Source organism: Meleagris gallopavo, chromosome 22 (assembly GCF_905368555.1).
Source record: "Meleagris gallopavo chromosome 22, MGAL_WU_HG_1.1, whole genome shotgun sequence".
Classification (NCBI taxonomy): Eukaryota; Metazoa; Chordata; class Aves; order Galliformes; family Phasianidae; genus Meleagris; species Meleagris gallopavo.
Genome location: NC_139425.1, coordinates 4,533,890 through 4,556,593, shown reverse-complemented (window position 1 = coordinate 4,556,593; position 22,704 = coordinate 4,533,890). Strand labels below are relative to the sequence as shown.

Sequence of the window (22,704 nt, the reverse complement as noted above, 5' to 3'; positions counted from 1 at the left end):
ATTTCAGACAATGCAAGCCCTGCATGGTCCCTCTGGGTCACTTAAACAGAGATATAATAAGCTCTTTGGAGCCTCCCAAAAGCACGTTGCGCTATGGAAAGTGTTAGGAGCTCGTTATGCAGCAGGCTGCAGGAACCAAGCACGGGGCAGAAACCAAGAGTAAGTTCTGTACCCGCAGCAGCTCTGGAAAGCAGAGCTTTGCACAGTGAGATGTAAAGACATGGATGTCCCTTCTTGCCATGCAGTGTGTGTGCACATCCACAGTGCAGTGTGGACGCTTTCTACCCTGGGCATTTTGCAGAGCCTTACGGACGCATGGTTTTCAAACCATGAGCAAAGCTGCAAGGCACAGGGTGCAGGGGACTAATATTGTTCACATTTGGTATTAGTGGTGACAGCAAAACATGGAAGAAATACAGGGAAACCTGCAGCTTCCTCTGCCCCTGGTTCACATATGTTCACAATTCCCTGCTACTTGCCAAACAATTAAAAACAACAACCTGTTTTATTAGCTGTCACATCCCATAAAATATTTCAGAGCCCTTCATCAACAGCTGACATCCTGTCAATAATAGTTCTCTGTGTTAAAAAAAAAAAAACCCAAACCAACACATTCACGATGTTATTCCAATGTCTGGTTCTCAGGTTTATCTCCAGTGGCCATCACAGTAGCATTCAAGCACTGAATGCAAGGTTAACAACTTTACAATTATGGATGTGAAAGATATATAGATGTTGACTTTTCTTCCATCTGGAGTTTGAGTAATACATGTCTTACAGGCTGCTTGTCCCATGTCTGAGCCTCTGAGTACAGTGCTTGGGCTGAGCTTTGGGTGGCGTGTGGTTTGTAGGGACTTCAGGAGAGATCACCAGACCAAAACTCACTGCTGGGAACTGGGACAACTGGGGGATGGTGGAGTAATGCTTCCCCTTTCTTTTTGTGGGCCAGGAGAAGAGGAGATGGAGGACTATATCATTGCATACAGGCACATGGTCATAAACCCAGATCTATAGATGTATTTAAGTGTGTAACACTAACCAAAATGGGTGGACACAGCCATCAATATTTCACTGTGGATCTCCATGACAAGGCACAACTAAATGACAACATTTGCATAATAAATACTAGAGCTAGCTCTGCTTTGTCCCATAACTATTTGTGGGTCTAACCACTCATTTTAGGCAGGCTTCATGGGAAACACATGGCCAGGATACTAGATGCTGCCCTACTCTTGCTGGTACCCTGCTTGTGAGCTCATCGAATGTTCATGTGGTTATTGCTAAGTGCAGGCAGTCCCTGTCCTGCCACCATGGTGCTTCTCCAGCTGCTGCCAAGCGCTTAAGGCATCCAATCTGAAACACACTGATCCCTGCAGCACAACCCTAACTCTGCTGAGACTGCCAAATGCTGCCTATTTCTACCCCACACAAATAGTCAGACTTCCAACAAACTTTTCTTTCTAAAATGTGTCTGCAGAGTTTTAGAAAGTTGCATTCACCTATCCTTGAGAATACACTGCCCAATGCTGAAGTAAAAGTGGTCAAGACTGAAATCAGACTTACAAACTTCACATTTTAGAACTCAGTCTGTCAGAAAGTACTGAAAACCTGGGGGAGATATTGTCTACTTTTTATATAAATGAAAGAGGTTGAATTCATTTTCTAAATGCAAATCCATGTGCAGTTTAAAACATAACTGTTTTTCACATTCTGCATATTGCACAGCTGCAGAGTAGAGCCTCCCTGATGGAGCTCACAGCTCGGATGCACCAAAAAGAGTCTCAGATCAAACATGGACATAGTGGGCAAATCAGTGAACGGAGCCCAAAGCCCTGGTTTAGAACAGCTGCCAGCTCATTCAGACCATCTATGCTGACACCTTTAATTTTCTCCCCAGGCCTTATTTTTAAAGGAGTAACCTTACATCCAGCACCGCTGTTTTCTTGTATGGGTGCATTCTACCTGGTAATAGACAATCTCTAATTATTCCACCTGGGAACCAGCAAAGCAAAATAAGGAGAAAATCAGATATCAAAATGCTGTTACACACCTCTTGAGCACCAGGAGCTGGCAATCTGCTCCCCTCATCTCACAGGGCTTGCCATCACTTCCAGCTGCCATGAATGGGGCCCATGGCATCATGTATGTTTCAGGATGAAAACTGGCTGATTTGCTTGAAATGATCTCAGTTTCACATCTCTGTTTTCAGATATATTTTGAGTATAAAATATATAAAATACAGTGTGATTGTCTGGTATGGGAGAAATAAGTCAGATTCTGCCCATTGCTGCTGGCACACAGCATGCATAGGCATAAGATGCAGCAGCGTGAGCAAAACCAAAAGCAGATTTTAGATCCACATGGGTCCCGTGAATGGCAGCTGCTTGGTCACCTCTCATCACAGCTCTGCGTCCTTCTACAGAAGCTATTGGGCTACAGAAACTGATGGCGAGCCCAGAAATGCCAGGGTCTGTGTGGCACAGCAAAGAGCAGGCTCATGCTCAGACTGCTCCAGCTTCATCATGTTCCAGACTCCCCTAAATAACAGCAATGCCTGGTCAAGGCATGGCACACATCGTTTAATAGCAGGATGGAGAGGGAATTTTCTGCTCTGGAGGAGCAGGACCATGCTTAATAGGAGCATAATTTTCTGCTATTGTACATTCATGTGCTTGCGATTGCATGCAATTATTTGCAGGTCTGAAAAAAGCCCCACTAACTGGCTGCAGTGAGAAGAATATGAAGACAAAAGAAACTGTTGGTACGGGGGTGGTTCATCAGAAAAAAAATAATTGTAATAATAGAAAGGAAAATAAAGGCAAAATCTGATGTCAGACTACCACAAAGGAAGATTATTTGGTGTAATTTGAGTGGTACAAGAGGAGGACATGTGGGATCAGCCCTCTAGTCCTGCAGGCAGTTTCAATAGGATGTGATTTTTTTTCCTTTGGAAATCCCAGCTTGCACGGTATATTTTCTTCTGGATGATGCTCTGCCTCAGCATTTCTAACAACAACAACAAAAAAAAAAACCAGCACGGGTAAACCTCGGACAACGCTTTGAACCTCCAGGCCCTCGGTGCTCTTAGCAGGTGAGCTGAGATAAATCGAGCGGCTCCAACAGGCGTGGGGCACTCGTGCCTTTAGCAGCACACCGGACTGCTGGAGGAAAAGAGGCGGGTGGCAGAAAGCGCTCTTTGATATATTGATATAACATCCACTCTCAAACCTCAGGGAGCCCCGTCTCCTAATATTATTCTTTCTTCATTTTCAATTCAAACCAAAAGTGAAAACAGAAAGAAAATAACCCTCTTTTTTCTCCTTGCTTGCTTCCCCCCCCCCCCCTCACCCCCCCCCGCTCCTGAAATGGGAGGGGAAGAGAAAAAGGGCTAGAGCCACTTAGATCGGTTTCATGCACAGGAGAAATAAGACAGGAATTATTTTTCTTGTTAGCCTTTTTGTAAGAAGACAGACAACCCTTTCAGCCCAAATACAATATTGTAATTGCTCATATTCAACTGACAGAGGTTCCCAGATGAGCTCCACTGAGGCGTCATTTACTAATCTGTCATGTTCTATAGCACCCGGCACAGAGCGCTGTAAAAGTGTCTTCTTCTCTCTAAGTTATTTATATAGTTGGCTGAAAGCGCTTTGCTTGTACAAACTAGAAACTATTAGATTAGACCAGCAGAGACAGCCAGAGGCAATCTTTTTAACAAAGTGAGTGGGATTCAAAGTAGGGTTGGAAAGCAAATATTATTTCACTGGAAGTCTATTAGAGGTAGTTCCCTGGATAACAAATAAGTGCTTTGTTAGCTTAGCTTGAAGAAATGCACTGGTCAGGTTGGCAGCAGCTGGGTCTAATGGCAAACTGTATGATAGCAGATGATAATTCTGTGATCAGTGCATTGCTTAAGCCAGTTTAGCTCTCCCCTCCTTCATAACGCACCACATCTCTGGGGTTACCTATTTAAAGTACATGTCAGAACTTAGCAGCTGGGGATAACTCTGTTTGTTTTAAAACTTCTCATCCTAACACACGTGCACTCACATAAGAAGGAGAAGTATGTAAATTCAGCCTATCAGAAAGCAAATATTCTCTCTGGTGAAGGTTGAGAGGTTGTTTGTGCCAGAGTGCTTCAGCAAAAGTGGGCTCTGGGCTCAAAGGAAGGTGAGGGCACAGATCTCATTGTGACAAACAGAAAGTCAGAGCTTCTAAGTATCAGATGAGATTAAAGGATATTCATAAAAATATGCAAAACAAGTCATAGTCACTATTAGCTGCTAATTCCAGCAAATATAGCTTTCATTCAACCCCTGGGACTGCTGCTGTTAGCACTGGATAAAGTGATTGTGCTTTGGTACAAGATAAAATGTCTCTGTGCTGTAAATCCATATGAGGATGATTCCTAAAAGTAGAAACATGTCAGCATAACACCTTGGGATCTATTTCTTTCAATGAGAGGTGCTCCATCCATGTAAGAGGTTGCTTTTATTTATTATTAATAACTACTTGCTTGCTAGATGGAAATTCCCTGTTTGGAGACAGTTTCCTGTGCAGCAAGTTGGATAAAAGACACTCAAACCATGGGATGCACAAAATGCTAATAGGCAGATGATGAAGTTTTGTAAAACAAGAGCCTGGATATCTCTAGCTGTGGTCTGGAGGCCAGACACAGCAAAAACTTCCCAAAAGGCCATAACACATCCCCCCATTCCTTGTATCCACTGCAAGATTGGCTCCAGGCTGGATGCAACAGTAATGGTAGGCAAAGGAGTCAGAGAAACCGTGGCCTGTGTCCAACTCCACTGCCCCCAGAAGAACTGGTTTCATGCTGGGAAATGCATACCCCAGCATCTTCTGGGGGTGGTAGGGGCTTGCCTGATTCATTCAGCTGCTCCAGCAGTTTGACCTGTTGTTGGGCACTGTGCTTTGCTCCTTTTCTAAAGGCAGCAGTGGTGCCACCCAGGGCTGTCTTTATCCAACAATTGCATTTGCAATTTCAGGCCAGCCTAGATACACATATCCCAGGGGCAGACCCATCCACAGGGTGAAAGTAACCCCAATTCCTACACTGTCTCCACATCAATACAGCCTTCTCCATCTGAACAGTCTGCAGGATCACTAATTAATTAAGCCTTGATTGCTCCACAGCTCATCTTTGACTCCCCATGCCTGATCTTTGTGTCTAAGAATACAAATCTGTGCTGGAAAGATGTAAGTTGATGTCTACAGTGAGAGAACAGGTAAAGTGGATACCGTGAAGCTAATGCTGCAAGTTCATGCGGGTGAGCTGTTGAGCAGATAATCTCCATTTAGCTTATCTCAAAAAGCCAGCTGAAAAATATGCTTTTACCAACACCCTTCAGTGTCTCACTAAGACTATTTACCCAACCTCCACAAGCGGATAATTAGCTGGACCCCATCCCACGGCAGCCAGTACTTAGTCAGAGGAGAAAGTGCAGAACTTGCCCAGCCTGCTCCCACTCCAGCACTGCTGCACTCACTTTCTGCAGAATCATTTCACTTTCCTAGCCCTGCTTTACACCTTCGAGGAAGTTTGCCCTTTTGCCCTCCTCCCTCCCCATTGCCCAAAGCCAGAGGGTGAAAGGCAAGAAAGCCACTTTCGAAGAGGACATTTACTTTTTATTCTCTGCGGAAGGGACGAAATTGAGAGTGAGAGGTTTTGTAGGGGTGTGGTGCAGTGGGGAATCCAGCCCAGAACTACCTACAAGTTGTGCAGGTGAAAACCACCATCCACTCATTAATACTCCTAAATGAGTTAAAATGCTAGGGATTCCCAGGGACACACCTGGGCTTTACCTTGCCAAAGGAGTGGGAAGCAGCAAGGTCCCCTCCCAAGCCCAAATCTCTCCTACGCAGTGGCATTGCCCCAATTCCTCTGTCTGCCAGTGATCCCGAGCGTGCATTCTTCCACTTGCAGTTCACCTCTAATAGGCTGCTCGCCGTAATGACGGGTTAGCCTTTCTGTTGCTGGAAGCAGGGAGCTAGACTGCAACTCCCTTTGATCTTCCCTCTCCACTCTTCCCGCAGGGCCATATTTTCCTAAGGGAGAAGGAGGTGAGGGCGCAGCCATGTCACCAACTCCCTCTGGAGCGAGCCAGACAGGTCTTTTATCTGCAGGGAGGTTTCGCTCTGTTTGGGAGGATTAAGGTTTCTCCAATTTGACTAGAAGCCCTTGCCTGCTGATAAAAATGTGTTTAATAGCTTAGCACACCTGGCTCAATGCACTGCGAGTATCTACTTAAGTGGGCAGTTTGTTGGAGGCATCATAGTCCTACGGGAGCAGGCAAACCCACAAGAAATTAAACATTTTCGGGGAGCATCGGGCAAAGGAATAGAAGTCCCACGTTCCTCCTCTATGAATGGAAGATTTTCCATTCTTCACAAAGCGTGAAATCACTCTTACCTCTTCTGTACGAAGGTGGCAAATAAAGCACATTTCCTTCCAGGCAATGAATGAACTGGGGCCAGAAGAAGGAATTTTTTCTTATCTTTATCTGCAGTGACAAAGAGTCCCAAGTGTGATTGGGATTTTGCAATCACTCTTTCTCCAAGTTCGGCTTCTTTACAGCCTCAGAGAGTTCAGGTGATCTGCAGGGACACAGAAAGAAGAAAATGCCCAGGAAACAAACATGCTCACTGAAAGCTGAATACCTGCAGGACCAATCATCAGCTGGTAGAAATGCTTCCATTTCCACTGCAGTAAGCATAGGCAGATGTAGCCTAGTGGGATTTTACTTCTGCACTTGCATTTTTCAGCTCGGAGCACAGCTTTCTCTGGCAGAACATCTGGTAGATTGCCAGACCCAGCTGTGTGCTCCAGGTGCAGCTGGGCAGGATCCTGGCAAAGCCCACGTGGCAAAGCAGAGCTGTGGGGTTAGGCCAGCATGGGACACTTGTCAGCGGGCTGTGCAGAGCAAATGGGACTGGAAAGCACAACCCTTGTTTCTTCCCTATTTTCTGGCTGTTTCCTCCTTTCTTTTTGTGTAATTCATTCATTTGAGGAAATGGATGTTTCTTAGAGGAGTGGGGCCCTAACTATTTGCTTTAACTAGTGCATGTGTTTCACCAACAGCAGCTTCCAGCAGAGTGGAAATTCAAGGCATTTGCCTGGGCTGGCAAAAAAAAAAAAAAAATTGTGTGGTTGATTTTTCTCTTTCCTCTTTAGTTTGGTTTTGTTTCTTTATCAGCAGCTCTTCCCCTTTCCCTTCATAGAGCTGGCTTATTCTTTATATCACTTCAGGCAGGCTGTAATGATCTTAATGCAGCTCTGATCTATACGGGCCAGCAGCTGAGTCTGATGATATATTGCAATCTTTATTGCCCTGTTACTCCCATTCTCTCAAGTGCTTCTCCAGATCGATGGTGAAATTCCTCTGCTTTAGTGGCTGTAAGGCGGGAGGTCGCTCATTCACCAGATGCACAATGAGTCGAACTGTCACAGGTTGGGTTTACAGATGCTCAGCCTGCAAAAGACGTCACACAGGTCCCTGATGAGAAACTACTGGCAAGGGAAGACCGGAATGAATTCCTGCTAATATCATCCACACACACACTAACTAATTCTGTTTGGAATTAGTTCTTTCGGGTGGATCTGGATCATCTCCTTACTATCATACTGTTGCAACTATAATTTGATGGAAATTGTGGGATGGGAATAATTCAGACACAGAGCTGGAGTTAGCTCTGTTCAAGAGAGTGAAGACTTCAGTGAGAAACTGCAAGGAAACTCACCAAAAGAAAAAAATAAATAAATAAACAAAAGTGTGGATGTCAGGCCTTCAAATTAATTTTCTTAAGGACCTGAGATTAAGGAGTCTGAAAAATTCTGTTCTTCCATTGGGTGTGAGATTTTAAGCCTTGGAGCCTGTTTAGGGCTCCTGCAGTTCTTCAGTATAAATAAAACTCTTATTAGCTATTTCTTTTCAAAGCTCAAATTTCAGTTCATTCCTTTTATTTCCTTCTCTCACACCTGTGCAATTACCTCTAATTCTCTGTGTGGCCAAAACCCAAAATCAGCAGCAGCCATTGCTTAGCTCCACTGTTGTCATATCCACAGTATAGTCCCATTCACTGCTCACTCCTGGGCTTCTTTACACCTCTGGCCAAACCTGAAACACAGTTGCAATAGGATCGCCTCTTTTTAATCTTTCTAAATTCACAGGGAAAATGTCTGTCGTTGAAATTAACTTCTTCATCCCTCATCAGATTTAGCATCACAAGGATATGAGTGGAAGGAAAGGGGGAATTGATTCCATGTCCCCAAAGGAGGAGAAGGAACGTAAAGCATCAGCTGTTCTTCAGTCCTCTCTGGTCCCAATCTAGAATGAAAGAACCCTTTTCATAAAATATATAGTGAAACAATCTTCTATTGAGAAACTTTCAACAGAAAAAATGTTCTGAACCTCCAGACAGCTGCAGCCACTGCTACATCATACTGGATGTGTTGAGGATCTATCTAATGTAATGGGGCCTACAATTAGATCTTGTCATGAGGAGTTCAATTTGCCATATTTTTGCATTGGCTACACATTGTTTATCCTTTGAAAATGTATTTCTGCTCTGGAAACTCTTCTGGCCAGGATTCTCAGCACAGAAATATGCCATTCCAGAATCCAGTGAGGACAGCGAGTACTCAGCAAGGAGGTGATAGGAGAGGTTTGAACAGTCTAAGATGTCAGGGCAGGAAACTGGTGATTAATAATGTAAAATCCCTCACTTCAAAGAAAGAAACTAAGAGCACAAACATGAAAATAAGGCAAGCAATATGACTTCTCAGCCAGAAATGCAAGGAAGGAAGTCAGATCTATCAAGTTTGGTCCCACATGAGTCTTAGGGCAGACAGCCTCATGAAAAATACTATAGTATTTCTTGTATTTCTGTTGTTTCCTTGTTTTAAAGCTGTGTTGCATGCAAGCAATGGGGTACCAGGAGGACCAGGCCTTAGAGGTTATTAGAAGAAAGATGTAGAAGAGGCTAATGGACTAGAAAAATACTCCCCTATAGGAACAAATCTTAAGTGCCAGCAAATACAAGAGACCGCAGTAGATTGAATGACGTTATGTGTGTTGGGAGAGCTTCAATTACTTAATTAAGGAAACGATGATACTGAGAGAGGTTTGAAGAGAAAAGCTCTCTCATTTGGATTCATTTCACTTTATATCTTTTTGGTGAAAGATGGAAATAAAAACGGAAGCAGACGTGAAATTTAATAATGTTATTGCTAGAAACTAAAATGGAAAAAATACTGAGAATGAATTAAAGCAGAGGCATAAAATGCTAAAAAGGAGAGAGAAAAATGGTCAGGCAGTACCTAAATAATTCATTTATTTCCAGCAGTGGAAGAGGATTAAAAAACAAGATACAGTGATTACAGCAGGCAACTGGGATTTGGGACTCCTGAATTTTATTTCTTTTCCTTAACATATGTCATTCTGTAAGCCAGTCTTTCCATGCTTCAGTGTACTCAATACTTTGCTTCATGACAGTGATGTGGTTGGACTTAATTTGCCGATGCCCTGTAGGTGTAAATTGTTATGAATTGGCAGAAATCACTTGAGATTTAAGGATGAAGTTATCTTTCCATTAGGAGCTTGGCTACTAAAACAAACTCTCCATTGAGCATCCCCGAAGAAAATCCAGCTCCCACTGAATTTTCACATTTCATTTCTCACTCCAGGTAGAATTTTCCCTTGTGAAGTGATACTTCTAATTGAATATTTCCCTTCAAGTCCCCAGTGCAAGCACTGCTTCTGGGTAAGCAACGTGAATTGCCTCTCTCCTGTTCATAAAGTTGAATCAAAGCTTCAGTTAAGTCTATTATTATTATACTTTCCCTGGCAGCCCTCAATATCCTGTCACATCCCAAGACTGTAAGCAGTCACCATTATGCTGATGAGATTTGCCTTCTGCCCTTCCAAACAGCCCTGCTGCCAATTGCTGACCCTTGGACCACAGCAGGATGAGGCCTTTGATGGGCAGTAGAGGCTAACATCAGTCAGCACACCGTCCTTGCAGATGCAGAGAGCACCTCACCTTGGAGTAGTGCAAGGCTCCCCAAGGTGAGCCTGGATACTTGCACACCTCTAAAACATCATGTTTGCCATCATTCTATGAAATGCTTTCCTACATACAGTTTTAGAAGATGATCCTTTTCCCTATTGCACTTTCCATTTTCAAGTGAGACGTTCCTTCCCTGTAGAAAATGAATGCCATAAAGCCTGCAAAAGCTCACTCAGCTGCATGTTGCAATCATTCATATCAGCCAGATATGCAAGTAAGGTACTCGAAAGAAAAGCTTCCAGCTTGTTTATATCCACACAGATATTCATGGTACTGACTGTGCTCCAGCACACCAGGGAAGCTGTATGAGAATTTGGTTGTGTGTGCTGGCAGAAAACTGGTTACCAAAAGAGATTCCACATTCAGATAGATAGAAGCGGTCTGCGGCTCATCTGTCTTGCCAAGCACAGTTGCTGCATCTGGATTTGAATTGCTAAAATCAGCACAAACATTATTGTTGAAAGCCACAGACCGTGGTTATGTCAATGGTAGAGAAACCTCAGACAGTTTGGAGGTCTCCAGTCAGCACCCAAAAGTTTTGATATTCCTCCAGCTTTATCCAAACAATTGAAATACCACTGGTCCAAAAAACTTCAAGTAGTAAGCTCTGGAGAACAAGTGGTTTCACAAGATTTTTGAAGATTCTGGTTTCATTCTAGGGACAGAAGTGTTGCAAGAGCACCCTTTTATTTGATCTCTCTCTTTCACATCCTTTATCTGCCTTTCTGAATATTATCGTGTCATCCTAAACTTTCTTGATGCTAATATGTTTAGGTTCTATCCAATCCTACAGAAGCAATCTTTCTCACAAAGACCTTCCAATCTAAATGAATGCATCTTAAAAAATCGAGAAGTGAAGTACCATCGCTCCATTTCTCATGAGGAGACGGTAGACCAAACCTTGTTCCACAGCTGGGATTTCTGAGGAGCCAGGGGCTGAAGCACATCTGCTCTGCCTGCCAGTACCTTACTGATACAACTCTCCTTTTCCTTCTCCTGCCAGCATAAAGCACCAGTACAAATGCTGAGAGTCAGTTACCAGAAAAAAAGTAATTGCCCGAGAAATTTGTAAACTTCAGAACAAATCCCATTTTAATTCTGAACAAGGGTTTAAGGTCATTTCCATATCAGTAGGAATGGAGCTCAGAATAGCAAACATCAGCAAAGCGCTGGCAATTAACCAATCTGCTAACAACTGCTCTGCTGTGAGGCTGGGGCAACTGTGTAGGTAGAGAAAGAGGGTGGTTTGCTGTAAATTTTACCAAACATTTCAGTGTTCAGTCTGATAAATGGTTTCTGAAGGATTATTCTGAAGTGCCTGAGACTCCAAGGAGAGAAAACATTTCTCAGCCCAGATGCTGTGAGCCAAAGAATCCTACCTGCAACACCAGCTGTCAAAGTAGAAAGAGAGAGGTTCTAATAGAGAAGTACAAAATCCTGCCTCACTGGGGTGGTCTTTGCAAGCATTATATTTCAAATATTAAGACAGAACAGGAATGCTACAATTTCTGGTTGGGGGAAAGAGAGAGATGAGTCTCAAAGACTCATTTTTAAACACTGTATATGAGAATTACAAGGTCAGCATCTGCAGATCATTATCAAAACTAGTATTTAGGTCTTTAGCTCCTATATACAGAATGTGGAACTGCTGTGAGCCCAGCTGAGCACCCCTCATACAACTGAGAAGCATCCAAAATGTCTGCATAAAACATTAGCTGAGTTTTAGTGAATTTGGATCACAAACAAATGAACTTTCTTATTTCAATTCCAGATTATCTATCTGGAATCTATCGTCACAGACGCAGGCTCCAGTATTGGCACATAATATTTATTTGTATATCCTCCTCTCAGCACCATCCTTTCAAAAGAGAAGCCTCTCAAGTAGCAAAAATTGAAATCTGTGGCCTTAAACCACAATTGTTTCTTATCTTTCCATGTGAAATCCTTATTCTTGCATAAATGCTCTTATTTCCAGCTTAAATCAGCCTACTGAAAAAAAAAAAAAAAAGAGGTTTCATTAATATAAAATACTGAATTAGAATATCAATATGGGTAACTCTATAGCTACAGGAGCAGAAGTGTAATTCTACAATTACAGATTAAAACAGAAATTTTACTGAGTAAGAACATAAACCACACATCCACATCTCTCTGGAAGGATCACTAGACAGAGAAAACTACAGGTTCTCCATCCAATAAAAAAGGAGAAAAAGGAAAAAAAAGGACTTTTTAAGTTCTCCATAGAAAAATGCCTATAAAAAGATGTCCCCTCCCTCTCTGAGCTGGTGCAGTCCCAGCTTAAATTCGAATGTTTGAATCAAGCTTAGCAGCTGATTGGGAATACTCTGGTTCATCATATTTCTTTCCAGTTCACATACAGCCAAGGATACCCAGGAAAAGTCTCAGGCCCATACATACGATTTTTCCCTTGACAGTTAAAAATCACAATTACTAATTTGGACTTAGCACAACGTAGATGTAGTTTGCTCTTTAGTTCAGTAATAGCTATGAAAAAAATGTCTCCTTGCCTGATGGCTGTGTGTGCATACATAAATATCGGGGTATAATTATAAGGACTTATTCATGCTTCTTTGTATTCGCTATATACTTTAACTTTGCTTTTATGGCCCATAAAAATGGAGCAATTCCAAAATTTTCCAAGCATGATGAGCGCTACCATAAATACGTGTAGGCCGCTGCCAATTACTACATGAATAACAATATCCTGAATGCCATATGCCTTCATTAAAAGGTGAGCTTGGGAATATTCTCAGTTTCTGCTTTCTCTGCATTTCTTGAGCAGACTCCAACCTCACGGTAGTCAGCAGCAGCAAGCAGTGGGGAGCTGCAGTTTTAATAACAAATTGCGACTAGTTGCTACTGGCTGCAAAGCAGCTCCCACTGAAGCTCACAGCCCTCGAGGTTGCAGGAGAGTACACAACTATTCAATTTATTAGATGGTCTTTCGAGTGAAATGCATCAAAGTCTACGCAGATCCTTTGCTGTGGGAGATATTACTCTCAGCTGAAACTAGGGATAGGATTCTCTAATTTGCACAAACCTATCCATTTACAGCAGACAATATCGTCATTAACGGCTGAGAGAAGGAGGAGGGGGGAAGGAGGCAAAAAAATCACCGCTGCACTTGAAAGGGAACATTACAGCCAGCTGTTTGCAGGGGGTGAACTTGCTGTGAACATGCAGCCCTGAATTCAATGACAGCAATGCTCTCAAAGGCTTGAAAAGCAGTTTTATGGCCTTAACTGCTAATCACATAGACTTAGTAATTTTGTCAATGCAAATTATTGTCATTTCTTATTTATGCAAAAAGAGATTATCCAAAGTGCCAAGGACGGGTGAGCACCCAATTCTCTTCGGAAGTCAGCGTGGGAATTAGGTCCCTGGGTCTGTCTGTACCTGTAGTGCCCACACACTTCTTGGTGCATCTGATGGACTCAAGCTTTTTACTGAATTATCCTTATTTCTGGGAGATTTATTTTGATTTTCAGAATCTGGGTTCGAGACAAACAAATTCTCCATTCAGTTCAACTAGGCATTCAAATGTATTTTGTTTGCGTTAGCTACACTCTGCTGCATTAGTAATGTCCCATCATCTCATATTAGTAGCCTGCTTTGCTAATATAAGAAAAGTCTTTCATGCAGTACAAAGTGTTCTCGTGTTGGCTGCTGCTTTCCTTTGTATTTCATTATATGCCCAGGCACTGAGCTCTGTGGAGGAATTTCTTCAATACTTCATGTTAAATTTATCCAATGAAATAATCAGAAGACATTGTTCTTACTTAAATTTAAATACGGAAAATATAAATACTTCCTTTCCTTCCTCATAGCTTTGCAAATGCAAAGAGATTGTTACAGTGATTTTGTTTAACTGAGAGGACTTCACCTGACTGAGATTTGGAAATGTAGGCATTTCAACTGCTATATCTTAAAAAAAAAAAAAAAAAAAAAAAAAAAAAAAAAAAAAAAGAATTAAAAATGAAGGAATATTTACAAGACACCAAGAGGCTTTATACTCCTCTGTCTCCCAGTGCCATTCCCAATCCTGTTCATTACCAAGCTATGGCAGTGAGAGGAAGATCTCCACACCCTTAGAAATAGTACCACTGCTTTTGAGTATGTTTACAGAAAATCAAATCCAGCTTAAATCAACATGGAGACAGAGTTTCAAAAGGTTTCTTTGCACTACTGCTAGTACAGGGTTTAAGGATACTTTTTGTCATGTATACATGTCAGGTTTTTCAATAAGGACTACAACATAACCAAGCTTATTTTGTTCTTTATCCTCAGATCTCACTACCAGTAGGACAACTCTGTGTCCCAAAAGGAAAAGCATCACTGGAAGCTCCAACATTGACCATCTGAGGACAGTTTGCAGGGAAGCAGAAGAGGCTGAGATAATTCACTGAAATACCACTGAGGTACTTTGCCAGAGGAGCCAAGCAAGAAAACAACTATCCACCTAAACAGAATGCAGCTATATTAATGCCCATCCATAGCTACACTAAAGCCTTAGGTACATTTACATTAAAACATATTTCTATCAGTTTCAGGACACTTCCCCTCATCCATGACCATCCACGACACATCCATACCATACACTTCCTCTGGCCCATGATGACACTACCAAGCATGTACGAGATCAAGGTTAGTATCTTATGGCTTAGACATTTGATAAGTCTACCAGAGTCAAGCTCAATTCCAGACAATGAGTTCCTGTCACAGAATGTCATTTTTAAAAATTATTATAATATTGATGCTTTAATAAACTAACAAGAAAGAGAGGAAGACCAGGCATATTTCTGGGTCAGATGCAGCACATTCTCTGTAAGAGCACATACAAAAAGACTTCTCCCTAGCTGGAGTGCAAAACCATCCCAAATGGGTGCTATTGTAGTCATGCAGCATTCAAAAAAGTAGCTGAGAGATGTTTCAGATTTATTTGAACTAACTTTTGTATCTCTCCTGGCTAGTTTCAGTGCCTCAGGTGATATGTACAGTTCTTAACGATCATTACTATTTACTGCATGATACTGCCTGAAATATAGTTGGGAATCAGTGCTCAACAGGATAACACAGGACAGACAGATGGCTCCTGTCCAAGGGGTGTCCAAAGTCATGAGGAACGTGAGAGTTAAACACTTTACACAGAGCTCGCTCCAAAATTTGGCCTTCAGAAAAAGGAAAACGATTCTAAATCTGGCCCTGTGACCAGGTATGCAATAATAACAAGAAGAAATAGATTTTATTAACTACTATGTATTTTCTGAAAAGATTCTTAGGATATTCTGCCAGGGGATGTCTTACCTAGACTAGAATTATATTAAGATATTTAGAAGAAGTGATCTATCACCTCTCTAATGGAGCAGAACATTTAGGACATGAGTCTTTTCATATCAAGTTCTGATCTGGCACAGAAGTGAGTGCTGGCCACCTCACACCAAGACCAAGAAAATTCTATTGGCATCCATCTTAGAAGAAAAAAGTTCAGTTTTAGTATATTGATTTTAAAGGAGGTATTATAATATGTTGCTTGTCTTAGTGCCAGGCTGGACAAGCTTATTTGAAAATATATCTTTTTTGAAAAGAACAGTTTTATTCTTAAGATAGCTACTTGGGAATTAAATCCTAAACTGGTAGCTCTTTATTTATTTATTTTTACCTATTTCACTACCTATTCTCTAGAAGAATTTGAGAAAATCAAATTCTAGAGAATACCAGAGAAGAGAATTCATTTTCTATAAATTGTCTCTCAAACGTTTGGCTTACCAAACATTACCATACATGCCTTTGATTCTTCAATATTGACAACTACTGCAGACTCCTTTCTTGTGTTCTCCCACTGGAAAACTCAATGATAATGGACTCCTATATGGATCTCAGCATTCAGGTGAACATATCACAGAGAAGGGCTGGAGAGAAAGGATGCAATCTGCCCCTCACTGTTTTGTTTCTGCATCTTGCTCTTCACCTAGAAAATGTTGCCTGCTGAGCATATATCATTTACTAGGAACCCAGAATTAATTGTATCATTCATTTTCATTCACTGCCTAATAGGAAAGAATGAACTTTCTGAAGCATTTTAACAAGTCAGAATAAAATTCATCAAAATTGAGTGCTTACCTCAAAATGTAGTTAGAGGATTAGATAGCTCTCTCACTCCCAAGTTAATGAGAAGGAAAATAATAGGATTATTAATATTGAAAATGACAGTATTGAAACCAAAATCTCCATTCACTTTCAGGGAGTCAGATTTTACTCCCCAAAATATTGTGTTTTGACCTAACCAAGCTATGCAGTGCCAGCTGTGCAACAGCTCCTCAGATACTGATGTATGATGGACACTAAGACATGAAGAATTCTGACAAAGTGATACTGAAATGGTTTAAGATGTCAGCTTAATATCACTGACCTTGTGAAGGAGACAGGAAGGCAAAAATGGGGCTATGTGTGGTGCATGCATACTAGAAAGCCTCTGGTTTGCATGGTGGTTCTGTTTGCTGATGTCAAAGAGACTTCAGTGTGATATAGCATTAATATTGTCTCACATGTCAGGTAATGCAAATACAGAAAATTACGAGTTGTGTGAGCATGTACTGAAGATGAGCTCTGTGACATCCATTATGTAGAAGCAAAATCATCTTACCTCATGAAAGACGGCAGCTTGAAGGCTAAATTTAATGAGTCTGATTCTGATCTCGTACCAGGCTAAACCAAAAGTGACTCCATTTCAGGTAATGGAAATGCACTGCTGTTAAGCAAAAAAAGGAGTGAGTTTATTAATGCACACAGCTACGCTTCTGTACAACCTGACAGCCTACTAAGGGCTGCTATTCATTACTGTCTGATTTCTGACAGTCATCATAATTGTTATTAGAAAACCTCCAGCAACACAAAGTTGAGATACAAATTAAAAATAAGCCACTGGTACCTTTAAGTGTGCCACGAGCTCTGTTTTTGGCACTGGTATCTCTGAGCTTACAGTTCAGTGCAGACAGTTAGCAGGGTGCTGACAGCAACATGTTGGTACAAGACCGTACTTCTCTCCTTGGTTTTGTTTTAATTAAAGCTGCATTTATTTTTTAAAGCAGGTCATAAAGCTAACCTACTCTGACAACACAGAATTACATTATAAAATTGTTCCTTATAATAATTATAAATCTCTGCTAAAGCAAATTGAAATGAAATTAAAGTACCGGCATACGTTGCCTTTCTTCCTGATAGGAGAGGAGGGATTCATCTGATCAGAATTACCACTGATTGCTCAGAGTTTCAGTGAGGACATACCCAGAAATGAAGCCTCCAGCTTCCTGCTCCTCTGCATCAGCTACTGTGTCAGAGCTTTGGCTTCAGAGGGTGCCCTGTAAGCCCCTGATATCTCACCGGGCCATACCTACACCACATGGCACATCTACAGCAGGGCTCAGCAGCACTTTTTCACCAGCTTAAGACAGCACCCTCCAGGTAAATGCTGACCTTTACACTTTCAGAGGGAATGAGAAATAAAGTGATAGTGTCACAGCTTCATTTTAAGTGAGGCACTTTAAAAAAATACAAGATTGTATACACATATGCATTTCCAAAACGGCTGAGTGAAGCAGGAGGACTTCAGAAGGTTGGCTATCCGGGGTGACGTTACTTACATGCTATGTATGGAAAGTGCGGGGTGGAATTTCCCTGAAAACAGTCCTTCCCACAGCATTTCTGGCACTTTGGACTCTACTCAGCTAGAAATTCAGAGAGGACAATCTCTCTCATTGTGCTCGAGTCTTCCTTGGCTGGACTGGAAACCGGGGACCCGATCCTTAATTTATGTAAACAGGAAGAAATCTGTTGAAACAAATAGAGAGGAATTAAGAGAAATTTTCAGTCCAAAATGATAATAAAAAAAAATATATTTCTAATTCCTTCAGGACGTCAAAAAAAAAAAAAAAAAAACACCAAGAAACACAGAGCAAATCACTTCATAGGAGTGAGTGGGATGAGAAGAGGAGGAGGGATTTTTTCCTTTCCTGATGTACTGCCCAGCACAACAGACATTTTTTGTTAGGAAGTTTGCAGTCAGAGGAACCCCCATAGTCAGCTGCAGTGAGGTACTTGCTATTTTAGCTCTGTGTGTCTCTGATATGGGAACCAGAATCAGCTTCTGACTTCAGAATGAAGGGAGTCAAGAACTGCAGGATGAGAGAACACAGAGGACTACGATCTGTTAGGTGCACAGATGAGAATCACACGTTATATGGAATGTCAAGGGATGCCAGTGCTTGAAAAGCATAGAGAGGTATTTCAGTACAGTCATTCAAACAGTGGACTGAGCAGTGAAAGGATAGAAAATGCGTTAAACATGGAGGCTAGCTTCAGCATACTTCAAGAGAAATGATTCTGTAGGTTATTTGGGAAGGTAATCAATGGGAAATTGAGCATCCAAGCTGCTCCAAACAACGGAGCTGCAGAAACCTGGTGGTGGGGATGGCAGAGAAGAGTGACCTCAAGTCGAGCTGGGGAGCTTCAGGCAGAGGAGAGCTCTCTGATGACAGAGAAGGATCTCTGCCAGGATCTGGTGGGATCACGCAGAGATACCCCCTCTTATCCACTGTGAGACACCCAGTCAGAGCTTCCATTTCTTGCCAAGGTAAAGAGAAAGGGAACATCCTACATAACAGAGCATAGCAATGCATTAAAGGATGGCTTTCCAGGGTTGCTTGTGTCTCCCTTCACTCTCTGACACCTAAAGTTTTTTCTAGTTGAAACACTTGGAGCTGGTGTTTGCAATTCAGAAAGTATTACCTGTTAGAGGGATGTAATTTACTTTCGCTGAATCTCTGGAGGGAAACTGCATCAAGCTGGTGTTATTTTAGTTTCCAGAAGGAAACCCCAGCAAACTAAACACAGAGCAAACTGTGCTGCTGGCAGAACCTAGCAGAGAGGTTATGGGAACTTTCACTAATTGCTGCATTGCTTGGCAGGCCGAACTGGTTACCAGTTTGTTTCTAGTTGCAATGGAATCCAAATTCCCTGTTTGGATCTCTCTGAATAAAGCCTAGCACGGTTTGGATGCTGTAGCTTCTTTCATCTCTGCAGATGTTGAGATCAGCTGCAATCTTGCATCTAACTGCTCTGAACTCTTTGTGTGTGCAGGTGGGATCGACATATATCTTTGTGGATGAAGGCATCTCCTAATCAGGACCTTCAGCTTAAGTAACTACTTGCTTTCCCTAATGCTTTGGCACAATTAAACTATATCGCCCTTCAAAGCATCCTGCAAGGCTGGCTGTTCACCCAGGTTCCTCCTGAGAAATCAGCCTTAGGAAGTGGAAGCATGGATGGGGATGGGTGAGAAGGAAAACTGTTGTTCATATCTGATATGGGATAATGCTTTCAACTGATTTGCAAATGCTCCCAGATATCACGATTGAGACAGAAAGGGAAATTGAAAAAATTTGCAGATACATCAAAAATCACTTCCAGGATATGGAGTAACTGTTGCTACTTAGATTACACTTTTCCAAACGTCTGATTTCTCCACAAGTGGCATGGTGGGGAAACAGGGAGATGGTAAGTAAAACTCAGCCCTAAAGAGCCATAGGTGTTTGAATAGTGAGGAGCCGTGGCTGATCTCTAGGAGCCCTATCAGCTGTGAGGGAACACAGCAGCCTCTGCTTCTCATTCTAGAGCGATTCCACTCTGTGGCAGTGTTTCTGTGGCATAGCCCATGAGCACCTAAACTGCCAGAACAAGAAGCAGAAGTTTTTCAAGCTACTCTAACAATGAATAAGTCATTTCAATCCCCTATTCTGCTGCTCTTTGCCTGTCATACCATCCTTACAGCCAAAATCGTCTTCCTTTCAAGATCCCTAAACTTTTGGGGCAACAGCAGTGCCTATGTGCTTGTCCATACAAGTGCGAGCACAGCAGGTCCCGGTCTTGGTTACAGCCTGCCGGTGCTATTACAGAATACCTGGTAACAATGGGAAAAAAGGATGAAGTCATTCTGAGTTCTCATCCCATTTACTTACCACCCATGAAAGTTTCTATATTAAATGCATTCACATCTCTGACAGGAGAACAGGTGTGCCAGGTCACTCTGGACCCAAATTTGGACAGTGCCATCTTCTCCCCCACCTCTGTTTGCCTTGATAAAGCAGGTTCTGGCTAGATCTACAGGAGTGTCCTTTCAGTGCCCAGCAAGCGGACAGGGCATTTGAAACAGAGTTTGGCAGAGCACATCTTTGTAGCCTAGGTTGCTCTCCAATCCAAAACCTGCCAATATAACCCTAAAAACAAGTATAATTTAGTCCACATTTCTGTGTGCAGAGTATCTGTGTTTAATTTGGCTACTTAGTGATTCTGTAGCATTCAAGAATACACAAAAATAGTGTTTGCCCCAAAACTTAGACTGAAGTTTGTTTCCTATGCAGTGATTATATATGTATATTGCTGTAGCAGCTGCAATAATGTCTGCAATAAGTCACAGCAAAGAGTGGTCCATGTACCAGCACAGAATGAAACAACTTCAGCCACCAGCTCCATTTTCTAGATACTTCCAACAATCATTTTATTTAGAAAGCTGTGATGAAATGCTTCTTTTGGAGATCTAGCTCCATCACTTTTAGCATTTTAACTGTAAAGCAATTACTTAGCTTGTCAGGCTAATCACTGTAAATATTGTCCACAGTGTTCCTACAAGCCAATGGTAACTGGTCTGGTCACTTTCAATTAATTGAAAGACTTTAAGAAAGCATTGAATTTGTATTCCATTTCTAAACTACAGACCAAGGCAAGGGTTGAAATGGGCCATTGCTAAGGGATTAACCTCTTTCCAAGTCCTTATCACTGACACTAGCAAATCTGAGCTCTGTGTCCCACATAGCTGCTGGCGATCTAGATATGCTCTCTCATTTTCCTTGCAGAAGCTCAAAACACTGGTGATAACTAATGATTTCATGAATCTATCTGGATAACAGATACAGAAGCACAGGTTCCATTCAACACTCCTATACCAAACTGAGGGAGCTGTAAGCTGAGGAGGTTTAGAGTGGAAGCCAATAGCTGAGAATGGATTCCAAGATGAAATCCTCAAGGAGTATCTTGAAGGGCAGTTCCCATGTGATCCAGGGACTGGGTATAAATTGCTCTGGCTTTCCAATGTCTTACATTGGTAGCTTAAGCATTAATTTTTAGCAGGAGTGCAAGTTCAAGCAGCCTTCAACCCAGGCCTACATGGTTCCTTGACCCGTGCTGGTATGATCCTTTGCATTGCTGAAAGCCATCCTCCAGGAGCTGCTACCAGCACAGACCAGCCAGCCTGTGGTCCCAATACCTCACATTATCTAGAATATGAACAGCAGCACCAATCAGTCCTCTATCTTCTCTTTCTCTCCTTTCCACCCAGACTAAATGAGCACATGTTGGACTTCTCCCTCTCTTACTCTCTGCTAAACAAAAAAACAAAAAAACAAAAACAAAAAAACCCTGAAAGGACACGCCTGCCTCAACATTCAGCTCCATCCATATTCATTCAGAATATTTTGCACATGTCAATTAAAGATTCTGCAATCAAGCTATACCCACATCACATTGATAAATAAACTGAGGGCCTGAGCAGTGGTGCTGCAAGATCATGCAGTGAGCTAGCAGTGGAAACAAGAACACAGCTCAGGAGTCAGCTGCTAACCACATAAGCTATCCCTGCTGCTGGCCTGGAAAGTAGAAATAATGGTTTGGAGTCCTTCAGTTTTCATTATTAGCTTTTTGGATGAGTTTCGCCTAAGGGGAATGAGTTATTCTCCGCTGTTGCATCAGTATGTTTCACTTCAGCTGAATTATGTGTCACTTTATGGTAGGGCTGTCTTCGTTTTTTTCCCAGCTGTGCTTAGGGAGATCTCTGTGAACATCTTGTTTGACAAATTCTGCACCACCCACATAACCACTTTCAGGCAAACTTAGCGGAGTCAGAGACTGAGCTGGACCCACTTATCTCTGGTGGATCTTGTTGCTAATTGCAAACTCCAAGGCCCAGTGGCCGGAGCAGAGTGTGGTGCTCAGATTTAAGTACATGGTGCTGTTCTTTGTTGTTTTGTCCTTGTGGCTTTGGGCAAGTCACAGAATTTGATTGATAGTGTGTTCATTTACGGGCTTGTTTGTTTCGAATGAAAATTTCAGCCAATGCAAAAGCTATTTGGAGCCACGTTGCCATACTTTTATGCTTTTTTCTTGTAGGGAGATTACATGAAAAAAAAAAAAAATAGTGCCTTCTCCATATGGAAACTTTTTTTTTTTTTTTTTTTTTCTTCTTTTGCTTTAGTTTCCTGAAATCAAACATGGAAAATAAATTGTCCTTAAATTAAAACTCAGAGTTTCTCAAAAATCCAGAAAATAAATTTCTGCTTCAGCAACCACATTTTTTTTTTATTATTTTTTTCCCCTTTTGGATAAATCTTTGATGGAAGTTTTCAAGCAACAGCAAAGAGGCAGAGAAATGCCTAGTTTATAGCCTGCCTTGTCTTGATCCAGCTGCTTCGGTCTTGAATGCAACAAATACTGGTGACTTTCAAAAATCCGTAGGTTGTTTTGGATGATATTTAGTTAAGCAATACATCT

The 22,704-nt window shown here is 41.8% G+C and overlaps 1 long non-coding RNA gene across 1 annotated transcript in view; it reads right to left on the bottom strand.

Moving 5' to 3' along the window:
* Nucleotides 1-4,715: 4,715 nt before the first annotated feature.
* LOC146542947 (uncharacterized) overlaps nucleotides 4,716-22,704 on the bottom strand; it is a 55,942-nt gene continuing 37,953 nt past the window's right edge. The window contains exons 5-8 of the long non-coding RNA XR_014887760.1: nucleotides 17,748-17,934; nucleotides 16,751-16,855; nucleotides 8,009-8,135; nucleotides 4,716-7,490 (exon numbers count right to left, since the gene is read on the bottom strand). This is a non-coding gene — a long non-coding RNA (uncharacterized LOC146542947). The remainder of the gene's footprint in view (nucleotides 7,491-8,008; nucleotides 8,136-16,750; nucleotides 16,856-17,747; nucleotides 17,935-22,704) is intronic.